This window comes from Rosa rugosa, chromosome 3 (genome assembly GCF_958449725.1).
Source record: "Rosa rugosa chromosome 3, drRosRugo1.1, whole genome shotgun sequence".
NCBI lineage: Eukaryota > Viridiplantae > Streptophyta > Magnoliopsida > Rosales > Rosaceae > Rosa > Rosa rugosa.
This window is the reverse complement of record NC_084822.1, coordinates 13,222,336-13,232,186: the sequence shown is the minus strand read 5'-3', so window position 1 is coordinate 13,232,186 and position 9,851 is coordinate 13,222,336. Positions and strand designations below refer to the sequence as shown.

Sequence of the window (9,851 nt, the reverse complement as noted above, 5' to 3'; positions counted from 1 at the left end):
AAGGAGTAGGCCGGCAATGAGTGCTTTATACTTCGCCATATTGTTAGAGGCCTTGAAATTGAACTTCAACGCGTATTCCACGTTCAGCCCCCCAGGTCCTGTTAAGATAACTCCGGCGCTGCTGGCCTTGGCGCTAGCGGAGCCGTCCACGTGCAGGTTCCAGTCTGACTGTTGGGGAACTGGCTCCTCAGCGGTCACCATTTCCATTCCGGTTTCTGTCCCCGTGCTGGGTTGACGCTCGGTGAGTTCAGCAATGAAGTCCGCCACCGCCTGGCACTTCATGGCGGTTCTTGGTTTGTAATCAATGTCGAACTCGCTGAGCTCAATGGCCCACTTGTTGAGGCGCCCTGAATGCTCAGGGTTCTGCATTACCTGTCTCAGCGGTTGATTGGTTAAAACATGGATTGTGTGGGCCTGAAAGTACTGGCGGAGGCGTCTGGCGGCAACGATGAGTGCGAGAGCGAGTTGCTCTAAGGGAGGATATCTTGTTTCTGCTCCGTTCATGCCTCTGCCGGCGTAGAACACTGGGAGCTCCTCCTGGCTTTCCCGCCAGACAATGGCGCAGCTTACCGCTGACTCCGATACCGCTAGGTATATGTACAGTGTTTCTCCTTGCACAGGAATGGAAAGAAGTGGGACTGCCGCTAGGTACTCTTTCAGGCTCTGGAACGCTGCTTGGCATTCTGGGTTCCAGTTGATGACTTTCTTGTGAGTCGTTTTTAGGACTTTGAAGAATGGGGCACATTTGTCAGTGAGTCTGGAGATGAATCGAGAAAGGGCAGTTAGCTTGCCCTGGAGGGTCTGGACGTGCACCTTCCACTCAGGGTCCTTCAAGTTGAGGATGGCTTGTACCTTGTCCGGGTTGGCCTCTATGCCTCGTTCGCTGACAATATAACCCAGAAATTTGCTGGTGGTGACGCCAAAGAAACATTTTTCTGGGTTGAGGCGCATACCATAGGCCAAGAGAATGGTTACTATGATTCTGAGGTTTGCCACATGCCCGCTGGCCTTTATGCTCTTGACCAGCATGTCGTCAACGTAGACCTCGATTATTTTGCCGAGATGTTCCGCGAACATGGCATTCATCAGTCGTTGATAAGTTGCGCCGGCGTTCTTCAGACCGAAAGGCATAACATTGTAGTAGTATAGGCCCTTGTCGGTGATGAAGGTGGTGCATTCCTGGTCGCCGGGATGCATCTTGATCTGATTATAGCCGGAGAAAGCGTCCATCATGCTAAGGAGCTCATGTTCGGCGGTTGCATCAACCAGTTGATCAATGCGGGGTAGTGGGAAACTATCCTTTGGGCATGCCTTGTTAAGATTTTTGAAGTCGACACATGTACCTACATGTACATTTGCAAGCATAATTAGCTATAATGAGTTACGCTCATTGTACCGCCAGAAGTACCAACTCCCACCAAAGGAATGTCCTACGGATAGACAGCCAGGCGGGCTACGGCCTGAGCACAGGATCGCCCCCAGATCACCGCCGACGCGCCGCCACGCGCTGCGCCAAGACAGCATCAGAAGCTACTGAAACTGAGAGCTGAAGCACATCAGTCCCACATAGAAAACAAAGAGAAGATCAGACCTCTCCTCACCTATAAAGAGGTCCTCTCCTCTCTCCTCATTGATTACGCATTCAATACTTATTGGACTATGCTTTCTATATGTTTTGACTGACTTAGGCATCGGAGAAGTGAAGACCGCCCAGCGCGGTCTCCCTCTGACGCCCTATCTTCCGTCTGACAGCTAGAGAAGATTATCAAGTCAGCAGAGTAGCGATCCGCCCACCGAACCCGCGTTATACCAAGGTTCGGCTACCGCCGGACTTCAGAACATCAACAACACACATCCGCCACTTTCCGCTGGGCTTCTTGACCCTAACCAGGTTGGAAATCCACTGGGGATAGATGACTTGGCGGATGAACCCAATGCCCTGGAGCTTGGCAACCTCTTCTCCTATTGCACGGTACTTTTCTTCATCAAAGGCCCTCCGCTTCTGTTTGATAGGATAGAAGGATGGTTTGATGCTCAACTTGTGTGTGATGATTTCAGGGGAGATACCTGGCATGTCTACGTATGACCATGCAAAGACGGCAGCGTTGTCACGTAGGAACTGAGTGAGCTCCGCCGCCACCTCTGGGTCTAATTGAGCGCCTATGCGGACTGTCCGCTCAGGGTGCTCGTCCGAGATGCAGACAACCTTCAAAGACGTTTCTGGGTTGACTGGCTCCTTCTTTACATACTTCTTCTCGTCATCCCTAGGATCCTCGAAGATATTTGGTGGCGGTGCATGGTTTCCCACCGTCAGGATTTCATGGCGGCGTGCTGACTGTGCTATAGTCGTTGAATAACATTCTCGTGCCAATTGCTGACTTCCCTTCACACAACCCGTGCCGTTGGGTGTGGGGAACTTCATGAGAAGCATGTACCCGATGATGATGCATTTGAGCTTGTTGAGTGTCGGTCGGCCAATGATGGCGTTATAAGAGCTAAAACAATCGACAACTATGAACTCTGTATGTATCTCCGCCGTACATGGACTGGCGCCAATAACTAGCTGCATGTAGTCTGAACCCAGCGGTTGCGTGACGTCACCGGAGAAGCTGAGCAGTGGCTCATGATCTTGGAGTAGTTTTCTGTTCCGCTTGAGATGGTTGTAGCAACTGTTGAATATGACTTTGACAGCGGATCCACTATCTACCAGGATTCTTCCCACTGACCATCTATCGAGAATTGCGTCGATCAAGAATGGATTGTCGTGGGGTAGATGCACTCCGCGCTCCTCCTCCTCCTCCGAGAAGGTAATAGGCTCCCAGCCAGACTTTGGGAGTTTAGCGGATCTCTCATAGCGGATGTTGCAGATTTCCTTGGGGTGGTTAGCGCGGGTATAGCGCTTTCTTGCCCTATGAGACATGTTGGTGATTGGAGCAACATGTCTGTTTGTTGCGGTTATCCCCGTGTGGTGGGCGGTTGCCCTTATTATAATGTTGGTCCTTCTGCCGCTTGCTCTGGTTGTGGCCCTGTTGCCACTCTCTCTTCTTATCAGTTGGCGGCGCAGCAAGGGTCTTGCTAGCGGTCTCCTGATGACTGGAGGAGGGTTGCGTTGACTTTGCTGGTGTTGGTGGTGGCGGTGGGGTTTCTCCATATGTGATGAATTCTGCCTGGGCATGAATGACCGCCTCACTCATAACGTGGTCGTAGACGGCATTTGGATGATTGTAATTGAGGTGATAGAGGAATGGCCCTTTGAGGAGTCCTTGCTTGAAGGCCGCCGAAGCCATTGTTTTATCAAGATCGCGGCACTGAGATGCTGCCGCCCGCCACCTTGTGACAAATGCCTTCAGTGTTTCCTCCATACCCTGCTTGACGTTGAACAACTGACTTGTGTTGTGGTGTCTGGCGGACAGTAGGATGAACCGAGAGAGGAAGGCATGCGATAATGCGTGGAATGAGTCGATGGATCCCAGCGGACATTCAAAGAACCAACTCATTGCCTCACTGTCCAGCGTTTCGCTGAATAAGTGGCACAGGGTGGCGTCATCAAATCCCTTGTTGTTGGTGACCTTCTTGAAGGTGTCCATATGGACGAAGGGATCGGACCTACCGCTGTAATGTGACAGTTTTGGAGTCTTTGCATGCGCCGGCATGACAGCCTGCAAGATCGTAACGGTGAATGGTCCTGGCCTGGACGCGAATAGCGGATTTGAAATTGGCACTGGGGCGCCCGACTCCTCCCGGATTATCCTTTGCTCTAACTGTTGCATCCTTTCCAGTATTTGGGCTGTTGCGTCGCCAGCGGGGCCTGGCCGGATATTCCGCTGTACTGGTCCTCGCCTAGGGGCAGGTGGATTTCCCTCAGTCCTAGCCCTAGTCCCCGAGCGGTCGGTGTGCGGTAATGATTCTGCCTCCTGCTCCATCATTAGCTGGGGTACGGGGGGGCGGCCCCATTCCCAATAGCTCTGGTGGGTTCAGCGGGACCTGCATCTGCACGATTGGTGCCGGTGCCAATATGCCGGTATTAGGCCGGCTGTGCCTGGTGCTCCGTGACTGTTCGCTTTGCGCCGGGTTGGCCTTTGTTTCAAGCGCCCTTTTTAGTTCATCGAACCGCGACATCAATGTGGCCACCTGCTTTTGGGCCTCGGCCTTTTCTTTGCGCTCTTGTTCGCGCTCTCTGTTTGCCTTGTGAAGGTCCGCCAGTGCCAGCTCATATAGAGCGCTGAGATCTTGGCCCGGTGGGCGGCTGCTACTTGGATTTACCTCACCGCCGAGGTTGGCTGGGGTGCTGAATAGTGCGCGGTTAATGCCTACCGCTGGGTTGGTGGGTTGGGGAATGGCGGATTGGTCCGCCTGCTCTTCAGCGTTTCCCCCGCTACCGTTAGTCATGGTAATCGTGGTGGGATGACCTTTTGTTCAAGGATTCCCACAGACGGCGCCAATGTTAATGCTCAAAGTTCGGCGGTAGCCGAACCTTCGTTTAACGCGGGTCCGGTGGGCGGACCGCTACTCTGAGGACTTGGTAATCTTCGCTAACTGTCAAACGAAAGACAGGGCATTAGAGGGAGACCGCGTTGGGCGGTCTTCTCTTCTCCGATGTCTAAGTCAGTCAATGCATATAGACAGCATAACAATAAATGAGTAGTAAATGCTTAATTAATTAGGAGAGATGAGAGAACCTTTTATAGGTGAGGAGAGAGCTGATCTTCTCTTTGTTTTCGATGTGGGATTGATGTGCTTCGATTCCCAGCGTCTGGAGCTTCTGATGCTATCTTGGTGCGGCGCTTGGCGGCGTGTCAGCGGTGATCTGGGGACGATCCGGGGCTCAGGCGGTAGCCCGCCTGGCTGTGTTTCCGTAGGTCACTCCTTTGGCGGGAGTCGGTACCGCTGGCGGTACTCATGAGTGGCTCATTATAGCTAATTATGCTTGCAAATGTACATGTAGGTACAATAGATATATATATATATATATATATATATATATATATATATATATATATATATATATTTATATTTACGTGGAATATATATATTTGATGGTGTGACATTGATGATGTAATGATTGAGAGCTGATTGAATTGTCATTTCAAGTATTTACTCTTCGTGTCAATATATTATATCATGGCCGGAATGGTTGATCATATTGTGTTGAAAGAGTAATCGAGTGTTGGTGTAACATTTTGAGTCGTGTGGGACTTTTTAAATATTTTCGGGTTTACGGATCTGATGTCACAGTGGTGACTGAGGCAATTATATCGGGAACCACACCTTTGGCCGGGTTAATGGTTACGATCAGTTAGAGCTCTAATCTGTCTGTCATTGTACTGCATGGGAGTGACGCGTTGGGTTACTTGAGGCCCATGAGTACACGTGTTTTTAAAAGACAGTTCAGGTGGGTTCTTTCTTTTATTGTCCATTGAGGGACTTGGCTTCTTTCTAGAGTGTGGAGTTGATTTCGGTTTGTGTTAATTTATTCTTGAGTTATGAATTGTCAAGCATGTGGGTGGTGTCAATTGATTTGATTTTACTCATACGAGCTTCAAAACCTTACCGAGTTTGTTGTTTGCAATCCAGAGACACTATTCCATGGCGTAGCGGTTATTCCTGTAGGTCAGGACCACCAGGGCTGAGTTTGAGGCGTAGTTGCAGCAGTTTAGGTTCTTAACCTATTTTTGTTATTAACTGCTGGTTATATTATGCTCTAGTGAGCGTTCACTTTTGTGTTTCATTCATTCGGGTTTTGTAAACACTTGTTGTTATACGTTCGGCTTGAACGATTGAGTCCTTATTGTGATTATGCTTTTGGGATTATTGTTCTTGCTTAGTTTAAATTGAAAAAGTTTTTTTGCAATTTCGGGAAATTGGTTAAGTTATTGCGTTTCGGATTTGAATTTTTTTATTCGAAATTCGGGGCGTGACAAAAAATCTATAATTAGTACTAATGCAGCATTGTTGGTAAAGCTTTTGTCTATGGACCAATGTGACGAATACTGGTTACATTTCAGATTCTCCCTTTTTTGATATCTTTGGAGTTTCAAAGTTAGTTTGTAATGAATAATATGAACTCCCTTTGGCATTCTCCATGTGTGTGGATATAGTAGTTGATGAACTAGTTTGCCAAGCCTCGTTCCATGTAACTAATAAATGAAAAATTGCATTATGGAAAGCGATATTATTTGTTTTTGAAGTTTGTTCTAGTGCACTAGTCATATTTCACTAAATTCTTTCAAGGTATTTCTAATTTCTTAGTTTATAGCATTGTTATCTGAAATTATTTTCTCATTCAAAAGTAAAAAGTTCAGATCTTGATTATGTCGATCGATCGATCACCAAACATATATTTTCGGTGTCTGATTTAGAATGATAGTTACTTGATCGAAGGCATGATTTAAGAAAAGTGAAATCAAGTTTTTTCACATGCAGTTTCCAATAGTTTTATGTAATTGCAATGATTTTCTTCTTTCATTTGATAAGTTGCTTGTTGAGTTACCACTACATTATAATTAACTTGAGAAGTATTTGCCCTTGTTTTTTGTTATTGTAAAATTTATGCCTAAATTTGTTGCTGCAGGTATTGCATGTTTCTTCAAGGGTTGAAAGAGAAATGATGTGATACATATACTTGAAGGTTGTGACCACATCAACCCCGAGCATAGTATTAAAGTTCTCGAAGAAAAGGCTCTCATATATGTTGATCGTTATATATGGTGAGATTTGCATGCATGATTTGGTGGAAGAGATGGGAAAAGATAAAGTTTTGCAAGAGTCTACAGAGCCTGGTGAGCGAAGCAAATTGTGGCATCACAAGGATGTGCAGGATGTTCTAACAGAAAACACGGTACGTAGTTCCTATATGCTCAGATTTATATATACATGGATTCAGGTCAGGGTGAATCTCTATGTGTGTTGTTTATACCAATTTGACAACCAATATTTGGATAATATGTATTATGATTTTCTTTTGAATTGTTAAAGAAATAATAAAAATTGAAACGGTTGGGAGTTTATTATTTAAGTATTTGTTTTGCTAATACAATTGCCTTTTTCATAGTAGGGAACAAGTAAAATTGAAGGCATACTAGTAAAGATGCTCATAAAAGATGAGATACATTTGAGCCCTAAATGTTTCAAAAAGATGAAAAATCTTTAAATCTTTATAAACATCAATGCACGGTTTTGGTGGAAAGGTTATTCATCTCCCAAGTCAATTGCGGTCACTTGATTGGCCTAACTGTGATGTGCTCATATTATCCTATATTTCTATGCCTCTTAATGTTGGTTTTTATGTTTAGTTCTCTTTATTATGATTTATTTACATCTTTTAGTGTTTTTGTAGGTTTGTTCCATAGAAAGAAGAAAAGAAGCTAAAATGAGCTAACTAGGATTGAAACGTGCTCTGCAGTCCTACGTCCCAGAATCTGCCTGTGCAGAACTTCTAACTTCTCCAAATTACTGGGAAAGTACCAGATCGAATCAGACAATGACCCTTATATCGTTGGAAAGCTACGGATGTCTACTTTCTGCAGAATTTTACGGATCTCGATTTCAATTCTTCTAGAGAAAGTTATGATTATTTGAGTGAAGATAGGTCAGACAGGAAATCTGCTCGGGAATTTACAACCATTCGTGGAGAACTCAAGTTCCGCGGCACAAGATCATCAATCCTAATGTTCCAAGGAAGTTAATTCAGATGAGGATTCAATGAGGAACTATTCCTACTTCTACAAAGAGATATTTCTAGGTTTTCCCATTCCAAATGAAGAAATGAATCTAAACCCAAGTTTTACAAGGAAACATGAAGCCAAAGATGAGCAGAAATCTTCCCTATATAAGGGAGCACGAATTTCACATCAGGAGGAGTCTCGGGAGCATATTGAAGAGGCCTAAGGAGCAGAGACGACTCATCCATCTTCCCTTCTTTTCCCTTTCCATTCTTTTCATGTTTTTCCTATGTTTTATTTAGTTTTATTTTTCTAAACTCCTTTTCTAGGGCTAGGATGAGGCCCTAGCATGATTGTTTACATGTTTTGATATTCAATTGATGGATTATTAGTTTCTTTTCAGATGAATTCTTAATCTCTGCTTGAATTGTTGCTTATGTTAAAGTTCTATTGATTTGCGACCTTTAGGGTTTTGCATCTAGTTATCAGAAGATGAATTTGAGGCATAGCTGCAATATAATTCAAATTAGCTTCATGTGATTAAGAATTGTAAATTACATTATTACTTGAGAAAGAATAATGATTTGCTTGATTCCCTTGTTTTCTAAAGCGTAATGAGTCCTGGATGTTAAATTTATACCTGAAAAGGATAAACTGCATAGTTAGGATATACGACCTTTACCCGAGAGGGAGAGAATCATGCACTTAAGGAAAACTATGGTCTAGAGTACCTGAGAAGGACTTAGATACGGGAATTATCATATGGAGAAACGAAAGAATCCATTGGTTGGTTCAAAACGTAGATAAGATTGCTTGTGGTTGATTCCAACACCCTGGGCTCATCATCATCACATTCTTACTTCTAATCATTATAGACTCTTTTCAATTACAATTTATTTAGATTTACTTTTTAAGTTTCTGTTTTCAAGTCATTTTCCCATTATCATAAACTCTTTCAAAACCGTGAAAATCATAAGTCCTAGTTTGAGTCATCGTGTGTGTCTTAGTCGATTTGTGTTTTTCTGTTTTGTGTGTTCTTTTAGTTTAATTAACTTAGGTTTTCATATTGTGAATTGAACTAATATCCTCGTGGGAACGACAACCTCTTTTTCTTCCATTGCTATACTACATCCACCCTGTATACTTGCAAGAATTCCATCAAACTGTCCACCACAATCATTGCCCTCCAATTTTAATACGAAGAAACTGGTTCAACTTACTATGCCTTACAGCCGCATCTCACGTCTTGGAGAAAGATTCAAGGTATTTATAAATTTTCAATTATTAAATTCTTCAGACCTTACCAATTTACCATTTGATTTTTTTCTTCTTCTATAGTATGACAGTGTATGCATGCAAAATCTGAAATCCTTAAATTTAAAGGGATGTAAATAATTCCTTGCCCAAATACTAGACCTGTCTGGAAGCCCAAACTTAAGCCCAATTTGGGATTGATGTGTTGTGGCCAGAAGTGCTTTTAGTTTTGCTGTGAGAAGAAGCAGCGAGTGTTTGGTAAAGTGTTTTTTAAAAGTGATGTGAGAATGAAAAGTAGTTTGAAGGTATTTGGTAAATTGAATGTAAATACCAAAAAAGACATGAATACTAAGGCACTGTTTGTTTCGTGGGACTGGACGGGAGTGCACTACCTTATGTAATAAAACAAGACTTATCCCATGTTAATTTGGCCAACATAAGGACTCATTTAAATGAGACAACACAGTCCCCGAATCAACTCCAATACCTTCTTACATAGACCCCCCCAAAGTCATCGAACTGTGGAAGCAAGGCTTAAACAACGCTGTGTAGGTACAAGAACTATTTATGGTGTCTTGGCATTCCCATACAAAACCTTGAAGTATCCTACACGCTGATCTCAGAGAATCTCAGGTAAATGCATCTCATGCATTTGAGTCAGTCAGTGTTTGGTCTAGGAAAGTATCTTTCTGGTTTAATATTTTTTATATATTAAAGATATTTTTCTGTTTGCCAAATTGTGTTATTGAGATCCTAAGTGATTTAGGATTTGGTGTCTTTAATTGGTTATCTTTAATCAAAAGATCTTTTCCTAATAGGAGTCTACTTAGGGTAGAATCTTGGTTGATTGAATATTGCGTTGCTCCCTCATATATAGGTTGAAAACATACGGTTATAAGGACCAACCTTGGATGCAAGAATTAGTTGGGACTCTTG

General features: G+C 43.8%; 1 pseudogene; it reads left to right on the top strand.

Moving 5' to 3' along the window:
* The first annotated feature begins 6,549 nt into the window (after positions 1-6,549).
* LOC133737262 (disease resistance protein RPP5-like) lies at positions 6,550-9,116 on the top strand (annotated as a pseudogene).
* Positions 9,117-9,851: the final 735 nt, after the last annotated feature.